The sequence below is a fragment of the Strix aluco genome, chromosome 16 (genome assembly GCF_031877795.1).
Source record: "Strix aluco isolate bStrAlu1 chromosome 16, bStrAlu1.hap1, whole genome shotgun sequence".
NCBI lineage: Eukaryota > Metazoa > Chordata > Aves > Strigiformes > Strigidae > Strix > Strix aluco.
In genome coordinates, this window is record NC_133946.1 from 2556778 (window position 1) to 2574189 (window position 17412).

The 17412-nt window shown below is 40.0% G+C and overlaps 1 protein-coding gene and 1 long non-coding RNA gene across 2 annotated transcripts in view; one reads left to right on the plus strand and one right to left on the minus strand.

Annotated features, from left to right (window-relative positions):
* Positions 1-5809, minus strand: part of PPFIBP2 (PPFIA binding protein 2) — a 106244-nt gene extending 100435 nt beyond the window's left edge. Inside the window, exon 1 of the mRNA XM_074841643.1 lies at positions 5775-5809. The gene's annotated coding sequence lies outside the window, so the exon portion shown is untranslated. The remainder of the gene's footprint in view (positions 1-5774) is intronic.
* A 1252-nt stretch (positions 5810-7061) lies between these two features.
* Positions 7062-17412, plus strand: part of LOC141930778 (uncharacterized) — a 44305-nt gene continuing 33954 nt past the window's right edge. Inside the window, exon 1 of the long non-coding RNA XR_012625394.1 lies at positions 7062-7120. This is a non-coding gene — a long non-coding RNA (uncharacterized LOC141930778). The remainder of the gene's footprint in view (positions 7121-17412) is intronic.

The window sequence follows — 17412 nt, forward strand, 5'->3', positions numbered from 1 at the left end:
AACTCATTGTGAAGATATGCACTTAAGCCTAACAAGAACAGTTTTATTAAGTATATGGGAGCGTTATCTCAGAATAATTGACTCACAGAATAGTTGAGGTTTGAATGCACCTCTTCATATCACTTACTTCAATTCCTAAGAGCTTGTTTTTATTAGCATATAGGTTAACAATGGCTGGAATGTCACCAAGGCACTGAATGTATAGAACAAAGATGATTTAACAGTAATTTCATTATGAACTACAGAATGATAGAACGTTTTAAGTAAAAGATGGAGAAGTCTTATGCAAGAAGATCTTAATACATGTCCTGTCTAATACTGCACACAGCAAATACCATCCAGGTGAAATGCAAAATCTTTGCTTCCCAGGATGGTTTGTGCCAGTTTCCTATCTATTTAAAATACCAGATTTACCTCTCCAAGTTCTTTGCTAGGGAAATTTTTTTCTCAGGAGTGAAACATCAAACTACTTCCATTTAGGAGCTGACTGGATTACATGCGTTAGCTCATCATCATCACAGAAACACATTCATAAAGCTTACTGCAATGTCATTAGGATAAGATGTTCTGATTATGCGTATTAAAGCAGATGCTACCATCTGCACTGTACTGTAGTGGAACAAAAATATGATTCACTATATTCAGGAGACACTTGGCAAATATTTCCCCGTCAAGCTAAGACTTCTGAAATAAACCTTGGGTTGAAAATAGTGCAAACCAGAAACAAAATGACTTCCTTGTATGAGCAGTACAGACAGAAACAAGAAGGCATCCCCAGCGAAGTCACCTCTGAATGTGGAGACCGACCAGACTTGTCTTCAGAGCAGGATAAAGTAAAACAGCAGTTCCCATACTGTCAGTGCTTGAAAACTAGATAAGAATTCACCAGTTTATGTTTTATCTTTAGTAATTTAACTGGCATACAATCTGTTGATTTTCAAGAGTATGAAGACATAGCCAGCAAGTGACTCATTCTCTATGAATATTCATTCATCCATGTTACATGTTACTCTAATGAAAACAAGACTCACAGTCCACATTTGATAAGCAACCCTTGCAACAGAGCCAGGCTTTGGACCCATCTTTTTCTTCCATCCAGCATGTTTTGACTTTGAGTGTTCAGTCTTATTTCACCCCTCCAGCCTAATTCAAGATTTTGCTGAAGGAGAATCAGGCTTGCTGATCTGTTTTCTCCAAATTCACATCTGCTTCAGGAAATTATCATCAGTTTAGCACCATGTCCTTGGATAATATGCAAAAGACCTCTCATACAATCAGCAATTCACACTCTGTCACTGCAACTTTTTGGAAGTCAGATACATCATTTACCATTCCAGGCATGCTGTCTGCCACATACTATCTGGTCACCATCAGGTTTGTTATCTTTTCCCCTCTCTAAACCACAAAGCACTCTATTTTTCCCTGTATTCAATTTTTAACTTTTATCTTCAGTTAGTTCAAGTTTTACCTAGAAAATTCAGCTAACCAGATGAACAGACATTTTTATGTGCGTATAAAATAAATATAAGAATACGTTTCATATATCACATAGAGTTGAGAAAAACACTAATGGCTCCCCATTAGTTTGTTGATCATCTGGCAGAGAAATAATGTCCTGTCTTATTCATGTGAAGATACCAAAGTTTCCTCTTTGATCAGTATGAAAATACACAGCTCTTTCCCCTCAGCAACTCTGGGTTACAGGTCTTCCAGAAATACTAGTAAGCTACACAATATTCATAACAATCTTGCTTTACCAGTTATCAAATTAAGAGTTTAAAATCCAGGCCATGCTTACAGTCCTTTAAACTACTACATTGTAACTTGGCAGATGCACAGTATAAACATAAAATCCACAAATTGACCTAGACTGGCAACAATGCCATCAGGATTTACTTTTTATGTTTCTTTCAGAAAGGAATTATCTTTGTAATTTAACTTCTTTGTTCTCTGCATCAATGAATTGCCAAATAAAAGCAAAAGTGCTATTGGGAAATGGTTTTATAGTAAGTAAACACACGAAGATGCAGGCAAACAAAAGAGGTAACTGTAATGTTACAAGGTCACAAGAGACCTGAAATAAAAATGTGCTAAAACATATAGGCAGAGGCATCCAGCTACAAAAAAAGAAAGTACCTTTATTGTGTTGCTTAATGTGCATCTATTTAAAAGAAGAACTACAAAATACTGTAAAGGGGTGCAAGAAGAAATTCAAGCTGTCACAGTTTATCAAAGACATGTTATCACCTCAGAGCTGGTGATCAGACAAAGTTAAAGAACAGATTGTCCAAAGGTGAGAGTCTCAGTTTCTTTAGCTCTCCAAAGTAACAGGTGAGTTGATAGCACAGAATAGACAAGAGCAAATCGGGAAAAATTTAGAGAACTTAAAATAGTACATGGCTTAAACTTTCCAATTTTCAAGGGATCAAGTTACTAAAGTGAAATGATTTCCTACGCATCTACTGAACTCTGGTAACTCATCAAGCATGCCTCCAAGGGCAGCCATTGCTGGCTGAACTTTATTCAGTAGCTTATGAGAATTTCAAGATTGTATCTTAAGAAGTTGAATTCACTTCTGAGGATGAGGTGACAAAATGAGGTGATAAACATCTCCAAAGATTTGAATGATGCAACTTCACTAACAGAAAACTGACTTCTGAAGGTTCTCATTTACTGCCCTAAACAATGTTGTCTTCTGTTGCATTACTGTTTCTACACTATTAGGTATTGCTGGAAAATGCAGAAAAGCCTTGCTTGGTACAGTACACTGCATGATAACATTTGCATCTATATTGAGTGATCATTATCACAAAACACATTTCCTTATGCATCATTTCTCTGCTTTGATAAACACCTAATCCTCTGAATCATACTATGGACATCTAAAGCAAGAAGATGCTTTCATCCTATTCCTGTAAATATCATTTTCTGGAGGAAGGTGGATTTTTTGCTAACTAGCAAAGCCTCACTGAGGCTCTGCATTATGTGTAAGAACATAGTCCTTTGCTAATCTTACCAGGTCAAGGCCCTCATTTGTTTGAGCTGAAAGGCTCAAACAAATCCCTAGCTGTGGGGAAAGTGAACGAAGTTTCTGGTCTGTATCTGAATAGTCTAATATGAGTGAAAGTAGTGTCTAGGGATAAGTGCTTTATAGGTTTTTGTGGGAGTTTGTTTGTTTTGAAGAAAGACCGGAAAGAGACAAACAGGAAACAAGTTAGGTAAATGACAGCTAGAAGCAGAGCTGCACATGGAAAAAAAAAAAAAAAAAAAAGGTGGATCACTATCTTTTGTTCTTTTTCATTTTCCCATGTTTTGCACTCATAGAACATTCTCCCTCTGCCTTTCCCCCTTGTTTACTGACCCTATCAAAGTGTTTGGGGAATGTGCTTCTTAAGGCCTTCACTTACTCTTTTACATCTGTTCTCTTCCCATCCTCCATTCAAACACTCTACCACATCAAGTCACATTATGCTGCCTTAGAGCCTGCACAGACAGTCTAGAGTAACAGAGACTCAGTGTAGAGAAAACAGGGAGAAATGATTCAAGAACCCAGAAAGCACTTCTCTAGTCTATGCCTACACCAATGTATTCTATTTGTTTACACCTCCCCCAATCACTTTTCCACACTGCTGGTACCACGTTAACAAAGATGAAGTGAGATCAGATACAGCAGGAGTGAGGGGACGATAGTGCTTATTACCCCATCTCTACCTACTCCTTCCCTGCTTCTAGCATAGTTCTTATATAGACGGGGTTTGTGGAGTGAAATCAAGGTGGTAGCAGCAGTGCCCTCTGCCACCATTCCTCCAATTCCTCAGCTTCCTGGGACAGGAGATGAAAGCAGCAAGGGAACATGGAACCAGGGAACAACACTCCCACCCCAATTCCTACCATGCTTCAACCACACATTAATTTCTGCACCCTCCCTTTAAATCTGTGCTTTTCATAGGGCAGAGTCCCAGATGTACAATAGATAAAATACTATATGTTTTGCCAAGACACTTGATCATTACCTGGCTTAGGTAAATAAAGCATTTAAGTTTTCAAAAGTGATGCTAACATTTGTTTGTAACAGTTACAAGCATATCATGAGCGTCTACAACACATAAATAACAGTGGCACGATTAGTCTTGAGCTATTCCTCAGCTTAAGTCTTGTTACGGGGACTTGAAATTATTTTATATATTACAAATTATATTATTTAAAATATATTATTTTTACCTCATATTCTTGTACCAAGCTATACTTATCTTGAAGACAAACCTAAAGTTCTTTTGAGTTCTCCCTCTGTTCAAATTTACACCGGGTTTCCTTTAGCTTCAAGAGGCCCTTACAATTGCTTCCAACTGGAACTATCACCAAACAGAGGGTAAACCCACATCATTTAAAAACAACCCATGTTTGCTTAGCTTTGTCCCAATTTATCCTTTCACTCTCCTGGTATACCGAGTTCTACTCCAAGCATTTCTCCATTAGGAAGATACAAGGAATCATAAAGATTTGTTGGTTTTAGCTAAGTTCATACAGCAGAGCCAAGTCAAAGTCAGGAACACAAGCAAAGTAAATCAATAAACCTGGGAAGCTGAAATTCAGCCTTCTTTGCTCTCCCATCTACTCCTTCCACATTTCCACACAAGTGCCCTTCAGGCACCTGTTCACATGTTCCTGTTTAAAAAAAAAAAAACAAATACCAAAAAACCACAGAAAAGTGCCCCTCACTATTCCCCCTCCTGCCAAAACCCTGCAATTAAAAATCCAAAACTGTAGAAGACCTTTATGACTATGGAAATACATACATGTGTTGTACACGCAAATCTTCAAAAGCACATATTGCACTTCACCTATACACAGTCAGAGCCACAGTTACTGACCTAACAAATTAATAGTTAACATCCTATTCTGCCCCATGCAAAACTGAACAAATGTTAATACACAAAGGGGTGCGATTCCTTATCCTTCTTGTAAACGTTAAAGGTGAGGTATTTTTATCATAGCAGTACGGTAACATGAGTGCTGAACGATGAAAACTGGAGATCACTTGACATCTCTTCATGCTCTTACCGCCCTTATCTCTGTACCGGTAAAACAGCCCACAACAGCCAGTTTCATCTTCCAGCTCTCCTCTTCTGAACATCCTTTGAACTACCTTATTTCTCCCACATACCTCTTTCCCGAATTAATTCTCAATTACAGACCGGGGGTGGAGAACACCTCGCTTCCACTTTAGGGAACCTGGCTGCAGCTGGATGTCATTACTGACAGCAGAGTTTCTGAATCAACAGTTCTATGCCAATAAAACGGTTTATTTACTGACCTGCTAGCTGAACTCAAGTTTCAAAGCTTTGCTCACTGGGAGAATAAATATTTAACTTACGGGAGCCGCGTCTATTTAAAAGTCTTCTCAACAGTACGGAGCTTAGTTGCCGGCTGGGTTAAACCACGACAAGTCCTTAAACTGTCCCAGCAACAGCCACGCATTGAGAGAGGAGAGCAACAGGCAGCTGGTCACCCCCGCAGCAGGATTCGTGAGGGATCGCCTTGGGAAAAACGGCCGAAGCTCCCCAGAAACCGCCAGGAGCCCGCGTGCCCGCGCTGCCGCCCCCGGGACGGCTGGGCCCGGCGCTCCGCCACCCACCGCCGAGCCTGCGCCACGGGGACACCCGAAACGCCCGGCGAGCGGCGCAACCGCTTCGTCGCTGAGGCGGGACCCTCCCGCCGAGCGCCCTCCCGCGCAGCCCGCCCCCGGCTCGCGCCGCCCGCCCGCGGGGACAAACCTGCCGGGCCGTGCTGCCGGCGCCAGGTGCGCCTCAGGGCGGGCGGCGCGCGCCCCCCACGCGGCTGAGGGAGGCGGCCCCTGCCCCCCAGCTGTGGCGACGGGACCGGCGGCGGCGGCCGCCCCCACGTGACGGGGAGGGGGCGGGCAGGTGCGAAGTGGCGGCGGGCGGCGCGCGGCAGTCGTTAGCCCGGCGCGGCGGGGGCAGGACCCGCCCCGTAGCCGCCTCACGGCCGGAGCTCGGGGACCCCCGCCTCGGAGAGTGCCCCGCCAAGCCCGGCTGGCAGGCAGGGGGGCGCCCGCCCGCCCGCCGCTTCCCCTCAGCACCGCCGGGCCTCAGCGGAGGTGTGTGCACCGGACACCCACTGCCAGCCCCGCATGGAGCGGAAAACCGAGGCCGTGCCAAGGCTACGGTGCGTGGCTTGGTCCGTGACGGGACGGCCAGGGGAGGCAGAGCCGGCTTCAGGGGTTGTGGCTGGCGGTGCCTCACCCCTCCCCTGCCTCGCCGGGCCTCACTTTCCGCAGCTACCATGTGCCCTGCGGGGACCGGCCAGGTCGGGTTGTGGCTTTCCAAGACTTGGCTCCCCACAAACCCTTCCCCTCTCCTCACTGCAGAGATGGAAACTGGGCACTGTCAGCCCTGCACTGAATTTCAGTGGGAAGGGAAGGGTTTGGACAACTTGCCCCACTCCCCGCACCCCCAATTTCTGAGTTTTATTCTTTGTATCGTTATTATGGGAAGTAGAACAATCGATTAAAACTATGTTGTTTTAAATAGTGCTACGAGGCATATTTTTGTGCATATTCCTATATACCAGGAATTTTCTAGGTTAACAGAAACATTATGTTACTGAGAAAAGCAATACTCTTTCTCCAAATATTTAAAAATCAGGTGTTCTTATACTTAAAGCACTTATTTCTGTTAGCAAAATAATAGCATAGGCCATTTATATTGCTATAAGTATTTTATGTCATATTTCTGTTGACTCCTGTTTCAAAAACATTCTCTAATGCTATGTTTATGATTACAACAATCTCTAGTACAGGAAGTCTCCAAAGAAGCAACACATAAAACAAAGACTCACACTCAAAAAGTGTAGGTTTTTCTTCTGTCTGTAGAGATTCTAAGATTACTTCTAGAAATATGAAAAGTGCTGCAAGTTTTGGTCACTGGGAGTTTACTGTTCTCTTTGGGTGCCTTGCTGATCCAAAATCTGATAAGGGTTTCTGCTGTTTTTACCCGAACAGGTCATCCCAGGTGTGATACTGACACAGGTCCGCTGAGTACTTCTGATTACATCAGTTTTCTGGGGAGTTGGCTAAACAACAGCAAACATTTAGCAGAAGGTGAGCTAAAGAGTTTTGAGTACTTGTAACATCAACAATATAATTAAAATGCACATCTTTCACTGCTTGTGGAGTGGTTGTATTTCAACCACCACAATTTGCTGTCTTCCTTCTGTGATGATGTTTATTTCTATCTAAATAGTCTAAGCTTTTTTAATATGCATGATGTTTTAATGTAATTCTACTACTTAAAATAATTGTCCTCAATTTTAGAATTTCCTTTTGTCTAGTGTAAGCTTGTACTGTATTTGGAACGTTGAAACATTTTTCTCCCTGTTACCAACTGATGCACTATCTCACCTTGTGAAGAGTTATGTATGATTTCAGTTTTCTTTTCAACTTATGCATGAGACCGAGACTATGAATCACACACCAGATATTCCAGAAAAAGAACTGGACCTCACTTACAGAGCAAACATGCCCAAGGTGGGAGAGGGAGAAAATGGGAAGTGAAGTAGAACGCCTTTGAAACATCTCTGAACATGCTAAAGAATAATTAAAACTGTCAGGAATCCACACGCTGTGTATTAATTTGGCTTGCTTTTGAACTTTTCTTGTCTTTCCTCTCAGCTTTGAGGTAGTCATCTTAAATAGGTCATGTATAGGAGTGGTCAAAATTCTAATGGTTGATAACATTTTAAGCATCTTTCGTAATCCTGATACCAAAAAGTATTCCTATAGCGCTGCTTGTTTTAGTATCGTTAAACCGTTTGGGAAGAGGTCAGTGGAATTTAGAACAGTCTGGGCAAAGCTGGGAGTCTTTTTCAACACGAGGCTGGTTTCCTCTCTCTTTGCCCAACTAGCCTCACTGGTGGTCTAGGACGTGTGCCTGGGTCACTTTCCACATGATGGAAGCTGCATCTGGGACCTCATTTACTCCTTTATGGCCACGCAGGGTTGTTACCTCCTTTCTTATTTATTCCTGACCCCGAGTAGTCAAGACCCTGCTGATACATGCTGTACTCCAGTGTGTGGTTGAGAAAAGCAGTGTCAGCCAGTGCACAGGAAGGCGAGTGGCGCCTTGCCCTTGTGCTGTGAAGGGGAAGGACGTGGAGCAGAGAGGCTGTGCAGCTACTGCCACTCCCTTGGGAAGCACAGGCAGAAGCAAAGAGGTTGAGCAGCACAGGCTAAGCATAGAATATGAACCACTGTCCCACTACTGCCATGGTATTCATGTGTAATCATTTTACTGTTCTGTTTCTGTATTTGATATGTGGAGTGCCAATACTACTACAATATTGCTGTACCACTGGAAAGCGGAGAGAATGCTAATTTTGGGCTACCTTTAGCTTGTTGATCCTGTCTGTCCTGTTTTAATATAATTTTAACTGAAGTACATTAATTCTGCATCTCTCTTTCTCAGTGTAGCGGGTTTCAGAAGCACTCCCTCAGCTGTCCTGGCCTCTCAGCTAATTACCATTCCAGAAGTCCCCCCTCAATAAGAGAGGTTTGTTTCTTTTCTGCAGTAGTACAGACACATTACTGTCACAAAGCTGGCATTGTGTTAAGTCTTTGCCTCTTATATAACAATGAAGCTTATTCAGGGAGAGCATAACCATCCCTCTCAGAAAAGACCTATGAAAAAAAACAAGTTAGGAACCCCAAAAGAGAACACTGCTGGACACTGCTTTATGGACCATCTTCACTTCTTCCATCTTGAAAAATCAGTAGAAGGTCAACTGTGAGATCCCACATGTTGCTCTGTAACTATCTTTACCAGGGTATACTTTTATTTTGTTAAAAATTACTGAGCAGAACTGTCCAAGTTTCTCTTCCTCAGTGTCACAGTCACATTATGGGTCACGCTGACAATGCTTAGAGGCCCTGTATTTGAGTGCAGGTCATGTTCTGCAAGCATGCCTGCATGGTGCTTAGGCTTATGCATGTTACTTGTTCTTTTGTAGTGCAGTGCTTGGTCTGTTGCTGGATTGTACAGAAAAGTGGCAAAATGGTTCATAGTCACTGAAGGGTAGGGACCAAAACAGACACTTGGATGAAGGCTCTAAACGGCTACGCTCCCTAGATAGAAGCTCATGGCTATAAGGCAGGAACAAACATTCATGTTTTGATACATCAATTTGCAGTATGTTCCAAATTGCTGTTTTATTTGCTGAAAAGCTTTTATAAAGCTTTAATCTTACTGTTTGTAAAGGGGAGTAAATTAGCTGCAACTAATGTAGTCTAAACTCAGTCCCAAGCATTCTAATTTTTCATTACCAATTTACTCAAGAATTCTCACAACAGATACCTGAGACCTCATGTCCTTCTTTATCACAAGCTTTACTCCAAGAAGACCACAGTAAAGATTAGTCACAGTGTGATTTCATTGTTTTGCCCAAATCACAGTACTTTATTCATAGACTGTACAGGCTGTGAAACACCAGCATTAAGACAATGAATAAACATTGTGATGCAACTTTCATAGTCCTGCAGGAACTGTATAATCTCTTGTTTGTGAAGAAAAAAAAAAATCCATTTAAATGCTCAGAGATTTCCTTTCATGTAAATTTGGCTAAATCAACTGTAGAAAAACTGTAGGAAATAATGTATTGGAGAATCCTTCCCCATTGACTCCATACAGCTAATCCATTATGTCTCGTTAGAAAGTGTAGCCTGCCTTATCTTTAACAGAGATTTGTGGTCAGCCATGTTGCCAGTTCCTCTGGTAAGGTGCACATCCTTCTCTTACCCTTTTGAAACCTTTTTTTTAGCATATGTGGTATACTCTTTTTTTAATGGGTAAATATGGTTGTGGGTTTTTCCCTGTCATCATTTGGTGGAGTTAATGTGAAATATTCAAGAGGAGAGTTTAAATAAAGATATTTTGTCTCTACATAAAATTACACTTGAAATTTTCTTGCAATCTTGCAGGATAGCTGCAGCTTCTTGATACTAAAACAGAACTTACTATTTTTTCTCTCATAGTTTAGAGCATCAGCTGTTCTGTAGCTGTACACATGATATAAAAGTCTTCTTTTCAGATATCTCATACTAGGGCAGATTAAATACTTTTTAAAAAATTCCTTAATATAGAGATAGTTTTGTCAGAGAATACTATACTTTTTGATCTGGGTTTTTTTCCCCAGTCCTCTGTTCGTATTCCAGAAGCTTTCACGGACACATGCAGTTCTTAAAAAAGGCTTTCAGGATCATACTGTTATTTCTGTTCAGCATTTTAAAAGACATTTAAACAAGCCACTGATCTGGCCGTTTGCATGTAACTAATTAGAATTTTATCTGAGACAGCTGCAAGTATCTAAATTTACCTGTTGGTGCTACAAGGACAGAGCTCCATCGAGTGTTCAGTTTTAAAATCAGACACGGGTGATCTTGGAGAGTTTGGGAATGAATGTTCTTGGCTCCCAGGTAAATACTAGCTCCATATGTTGAGGCATTTTATAAATTTTTGGGTTGGCAAGCTTACCATAGTAAATTAAAAGCTAAAGGAGGGCAGCTGCAGTCTTTTCAGGCAGACACAGCCTTTTAAAACATCTGCATCTGCATTTGCTCTAACCATCAGGCAAAGGCCTTCTTATTGCAGCTTGGAAAATAGAGCTTATACAGTAAGTTACTGCATGCTTATGTATAGAGAATGCAGTACTATATAAGCTGTTATTCCATCTCCTTTAATGAGGTAATTTTGAGTAGAGGGACTTATTTAAGTCAGACTGGACTGATAACATTGGGGGATTTGGCGTTTGTCTAAATTTGTTGCATTAAGAAATGGTAAAAAAAAATATATGCTAGAAAGTATCGTGAATCACATAAGACATTATTAAGCTGTTTCTTGACTCAAAAGATATCCATTTTTCTATTATCTTTCTGTGAAAGCTTCTAGCCAGCATTTAGGTTTGATTCAAGTAAGATGTATTTTTTTTTTGTACAATCTTTCCTGTTTTAAAAATACACACAAAATCCTGTACCTTCAAACACAGGAGAGACCATAACAGCAGAAAAATTCCAAGTTCATCTTACCTGCAAGTTTTGAGCCAGGAGACAAGGGTCTCTGTCCTCTTTTTCCCAGATAACGCTCTTTATTGCTTCTGTCTTTGATTGTTATGGTTGCTATCACACAGTTCTTTTCCTCAAAGCCGTACCTACAGAAGCAATAAGTCATGCCTTCACCTTTGTTTTTGAGGCAGACCTTAGGCAGCTCCAGCCGATGCTGTTTGGTATTATGATTCAGTCTGATATAACAAAATACTCCGTGCTTGTTTAGCTGCAGAAATGAGCCGTGGTGTGTGACTTGTTGCAACTTTCAGGCAGTGAAGATTAGTTTAAGCCACTTTCATCAAACCTCTACATTAGCCAGAGCAGGCCAGGTCAGTTACTGTGGCTCAGCTGATAAGCAGGAACTCGGTCATATGCCTGAGCTCTTGAGTTGTTTACTGATCAGCTTTCTTTTGTTGTTTTCTGGTGTTTGCTAAGATGTGACTTCATAGAGGATGAATGATACCTTCTGTGGAGATTAAAGAGGAGTGGGCAACAGTATAACTGAGTCTTTGCTGATACACACCTTAAAATTATCCTAAGGGTCAGCCTGCAAGCAGTCAGTAAGATCTATTGCAAAAAACCCAAACAACCCGACCTCAAAACCCAAGCCAACAATGGAAAAAAGGAGCAGGTCTCTATTCTAATGATTGTCTTGGATCCTGCAGCTGATAACCTATATGTGTGCACCATAGTGTGCATAGCTTGGAAATAATGAGTAATTGGCCATGATTGACACATGCAACCAGAACTCCCAGATTTACAGGTCCCCTGGGGGCATGTAGCCTGTTTCTGCACAATACAGGTTTCCTGTCAAAGAGCCCTTCTTGACTCTGTCTGACTTTTAGCCATTTCCCTCTTCTCTTTATTCCTCTCTCTGCCTTTAGAGGTAAACTTTGTGTTTTACTGAAACTTGATCTAGTACCTAAGACCTATTTTGTCTGTCCTCCAGACTGCAGGTTTCAGCAATTCTTCACTCTTATATTTGGGGTTTTTTTAGGCTAATGTGTCTCCTCTCTCTGCCCTGGCTTTCAGCTGTAAGCCTAATTTGTAGATGACTGCCACACCCTGATCACTATTCTTTCATTAGATTTTAGAAATAACCAAAAAAATGTCTCCTGATGTGTTTTTATTTTTTAAATGTACTAGCATAGGGACCTGAAGTCTTATATCATAAAACCTGACTACAGCCATGTTAATTAATTTCCCAATGTATTGCCTATAAATTTAAAGCTAAATATCAAGAAAAAGTCAATATAATCATAGAATGGTTTGGGTTGGAAGGGATCTTAAAGATCATCTACTTCCAACCCCCCTGCCACAGGTAGGGACACCTCCCACTAGCCCAGGTTGCTCAAAGCCCCGTCCAACTTGGCCTTGAACACTGCCAGGGAGGGGGCAGCCACAGCTTCTCTGGGCAACCTGTGCCAGTGTCTCACCACCCTCACAGGGAAGAATTTCTTCCTTATATCTAATCTGAACTGCCCTCTTTCAGTTTAAAACAGTTACCCCTCATTCTATCCCTACACTCCCTGATAAAGAGTCTCTCCCCAGATTTCCTGTAGGGCCACTTTAGTTACTGGAAGGCCACTGTAAGGTCTCCCTGGAGCCTTCTCTTCTCCAGCTGAACAACCCCAACTCTCTCAGCCTGTCCTCATCAGGGAGGTGATGAATAGATGATGAATATTTGAATTCATAGTAGATTTTATGTAAATCTGATAGTATTACTGGGGGATTATAAATAGTTTTATAAAACTTTAAAATTCTCCTTTCTCTTGTATGGCCAAAATAAATCATCTTGCCCTCTTCACGCAAATCAAGAAACATGTCTATTGTACTTGATGGTCTCTGTATAGATGCATGGATCTTACCACAAACTAAAGGCTCGGGGAATATCCCTATGGTTGGAGATAAACAAATCCAAACCCAGCTGTGAGTTTCCTGTATGTACTTTTTCAGTTAGGAAATCTGAGAGACATTGTTTGTCTCTCCTGCCCCCTTAGCTGTACCATTCTGGGAGAAGAACTGGACTACAACTTGGGGGCAGAAGTTATACAGCCTTCATGTACCTTTATACCACACTGGGACTGGAGCTGGTAGGGAACCAAGTTAAGTACCAGCACAAGCCCTCTCAGGAGGGTTGTTTTCGGCTTGATCGCAGTGCCACAGCTGCAGGAGTTTTGGTTGATGCTGAGAAAACGTGTGTTTCACTGCAAATGACCTCTGAATCCTGTTGTGATTTTGCACTGATTGCAGCTCTGTAAGCCTCTAAGTAAGCTTGTCTCTGTTCAAAACCGTTTCTTCTGGGCTTTACCATAATTTCTGTTAGACCAAATAAAACCAGAACTTACCATGTGAAAAATTCCGAGCACTGTGAATTTTGACACTTGGGCGGTTAGCAAGCCTTTTCAGGTAATTTGCAGTTTAATTTTATACACATTCAAACTTAGTTAAGATGTATATGTTACTGTGGGTTATCATAACACATTATTTTATTCTCTGCAGATTCTTGATGTGAACTGTCTTTGACTTATGTTAATAAATGGTTAGGAGATTCTGTCTCCCAAAAAATCCTCAGGAAATAGTTATAGTCAGTCATCTCTGCTGTGGTTCTGATACTTGTCTTAGCAGAAGCGTTCTGCTTTTGTTATGGAACTAGATTTCTTTGCATATTTATAATCATAATGATTCTTAGTTTTTTTTCTAAATATGAATTTGTGTCAAACCAAAAGAAGTGCCTCAGTATCAGAAACTTGCTGGTATGATAATGACTGGGTTCCTGTCATAACTATAGTTTAAGACAGTGGCTTTCTGCATCCAGACATGAATTGTGACTCACAGGTTCAGCCTGAGAACTGTTTCACTTGCTATTGTAAATGAATTTTTCCTGCAGTTAAGATCTGTTCTGTGCTTTTTAGCTGATACATTCAGGAAAAGGTTCATTTCTTTTAGGCTCCTTTAAAAAACACAGCTGCATTCTTTGGTCTTAAAGCCCAGTTCACCATTCATAGAGAATGCAAAATGCTGACTTTATTCTGTACAATTTTATACAGATGAAATATTTGTTTCCCTGAAGTAATGGAATGAATAAGGATATGAATTTAGCTTCTCCTTTGTCTTGCTTGTGCATTGTTGGATATCAGAATTCTATTTCTGTGGACATGCTGCATGCCTTTTTCAAAAGTATTCATATCTTGTTTATGAACATTCCTTATTGTTTTTCTTGGATAGTCAGTCTCGTGATGTTGTATGTCTTCACTAAACAGCCAGACAAATTCTTTTAGCATAGACACAAACAAGAGTGAAACTAAAATGTGATTTTTATGAATACCAATACTTACAGTGTTGATGTTAATTTGATATTGTAATATCAGACACATATAATGACAACCAATATTAATATAAGTATTTCACCAGAAAAGTTTGCTTTAGCTGGAAGGATATGATGAGCAGCACCTTGCTTGCCTTATAGCCCCATTACATGGAGTCACTAAAATCATAGCTAGTAAAATCCACTGCAATTTAATTGTGCCACCTGGATTTCAGTGCTGTGCTCTCTCTGATCAACCTGTGGAGGTTTATGTTTCAGAGTGGCTGGATGGTGGTGGGTGTGGAGAGCTCAGATGTTTTCATTTAAAAAAATTCTATCTCTTCTGCTCTTCAAGAAAAAGGAGGTGCTGTGTTTTGGGTTATGAAATAAGCTTAAGATACATTGGTTTAGGGCTCTGATTTCACCTGGAAAATTATGATGGCATATATGAATTGTTCTATATTTGTACAGTTGTGTGCCCTTACTTTTTTGTTTATGTATGTGCCCTAGTACATGTCAGAACATAAACATACAAGTATATGACTGCTGCCAACATATTTTAAATTGCTTAGGAAAAAAGCACATCCTTTATACCTATTAGTTAGTAAAACAAACATTGTTTTCATTACAAATTTGTTAAGAAAAAGATTTATTCAAAGTATATACCATATAAGTTATGGTATTAGTAAGTAGGGGCATGAATGATATTTATTTGAAATTTAATAAATTATATGTTGACAAGACTGATGAGGAATGTAGCTCTATCAAATGTGCAAGAAGGATGGGAATATGTTATTTTTCTTATGATGCTTATGCCAGGTAAAGAAAAGGATGCAGGGTATCCTGAAGGCTGTTTCAGTTTGTCTACATGCAAGTCCTGTAAATTTAGAGCAATGCATTTTGACTTTACCACTATCATTAATCCTGCAAGTTTATGTTTGCATTTTATGGCCAAAGAATTGAATAGGAAATGCATTTTTTCTGGATATAGTCACTAGCTTCCAGAATGGGGGAGAAAACAAGCAATTCGTAACATTCAGCAACATGGCTTTTGATAAAAAATTACTGAAGTAGAATTTTTTTGAGATCCTGATAGGAGATAACATTTTCCACAGTGACACAAGTTCTGCACACACTTCAGAGATGATTGCTTCTGAGACTGAAATAACTGTTTTCAGATGGTTATCTCAGTTTTCTGGATCCATATAAAGGCTTTAAATCAGGTTTTGCACCTATTCTGAAGAAAACCTTTTCTGTCAAAGTTGTTTTTACCAACTGCACGTGAGGCACTGGAAAGCTGGCATGCATCTTCCAGACACATTAAAATTGTTTTTGGAAAAATACAATGTGAGCACAAAGCCAAAGTAAATCTTTGTAGCTCTTACAGGGAGAGCCATCTGCCCACATGGGACAGTATCAATTTCAAATTGAGTATGTACACAGGAAATTACAGTGACACTTTATCTTCTAATCCTCAGTTGAAGTAAATGGACAGTGATAATGCAAACAGTATAAGGCTGGGCCTTCAAAAGAAAAAGCAACTGGGCATATGTGTTGTTTAAAACAAATATTCAGCTAATATTGTGATAAAGCGCGTGTTGTTTAAATTAAATATTCTGATAAAACTATATTTAAAAACCCACAGAAGTGCTTAATTCTTCTTGGATATTTGTTAATGGTTACAGATAATTTCAGGCATTACATGGAATCAGAAAAAAAGTACAAAGTATAAAATCAGTGCTGGTCCCAAAAATACTGTAAAGAGGATTACTTATCAAATAGTATTTGGATAACAGGTGAACATGTACGAAGTTTATGATCTAACTCACTGCATCAGCAATTAGTGTTCATATGTTGGATTCTTTCATCTTCCAGCTAACTAAGAATAAGAAAATTATAATTACAAGCACATATAACACTGGAAAATGTTGGAAAAGTCATAAATTAAACCTACTCCTAATACTGAGAATCCTGCCATACTGGGCATGTATGTGTGCCCCCTTTATGCTTTGTATATGACCTCCAGATTACCTTATTTTCCTGTCACTGAGTACAAGATTTTTTATTTGAAGTAAACTGTTTCAATCACAAGAAAATAATTTTACACTTTTAAGATACTAACAAAATTAACAAAGCTCCAATATTTGTCTTTTTTTCATACATGTTTTAGAGTAACCCACTGTAAGAAGTTTGTTTCTTATAGACCTTGTTGCTTAGGGAAACTCCCTGTGTGAATTGCTATTTTTTGTGCAGGTTCAGTTATTCAGTATTATCCCTTAAAACGTGGGGAACTGTTAGCAATGTTTTGTTTTTCTAAATGCCCTGTGTAGCTGTAGTAATGACATCACAGAATTTCATGGCACATTTAATAGAGAAGGTCAACTTCCTCACTGATACACATTTTTGATACCCATTTTAATGTGAATAAGGTTTTGTGGGATGTACATAAGAGCAAAATTTGGCCTCCCTTCCAAATACAATTTTACAAAGTATTCATGCCAATACTGCCTGATTTTTGAGATCTGGATAAGCCCCCTTTTAAACAAAGTAAGAAAAGAAAACATTAGGACTTTTGTAGAGACACACAAGTGTGATATTATGGAGACACAACAGGGGTTAGAAACTTTCAGTTACACCAGCAGCCTTTGGATTAGGCCCTGAAGGGAAATAAATGGGTGGAAATGTCATCATGAAGAAATCTGCACAGAAATCAAGCTGTTTAGGAGGTATGGGCAGAGTTCTTACCAATATAATGCAACATAAGCAGTGACTATCATAGTCTATCAATGAATACTGAAATCCATTACTCGCTCTAAGTGATGCTGAGCAGCGTGCCAATTCTTCAGCAAGAAATCACCCTACTGTCATTCCCCAGCACATCTGTAAATGGAGTTTGTTTGCACTTTTGTTTGGTTTTCTGTAACTGCACTCCTTGAATTGTATATTCCTTTTTGTGGGCTTAGGGTTCAATATAGTGCAAATATAATCAAAA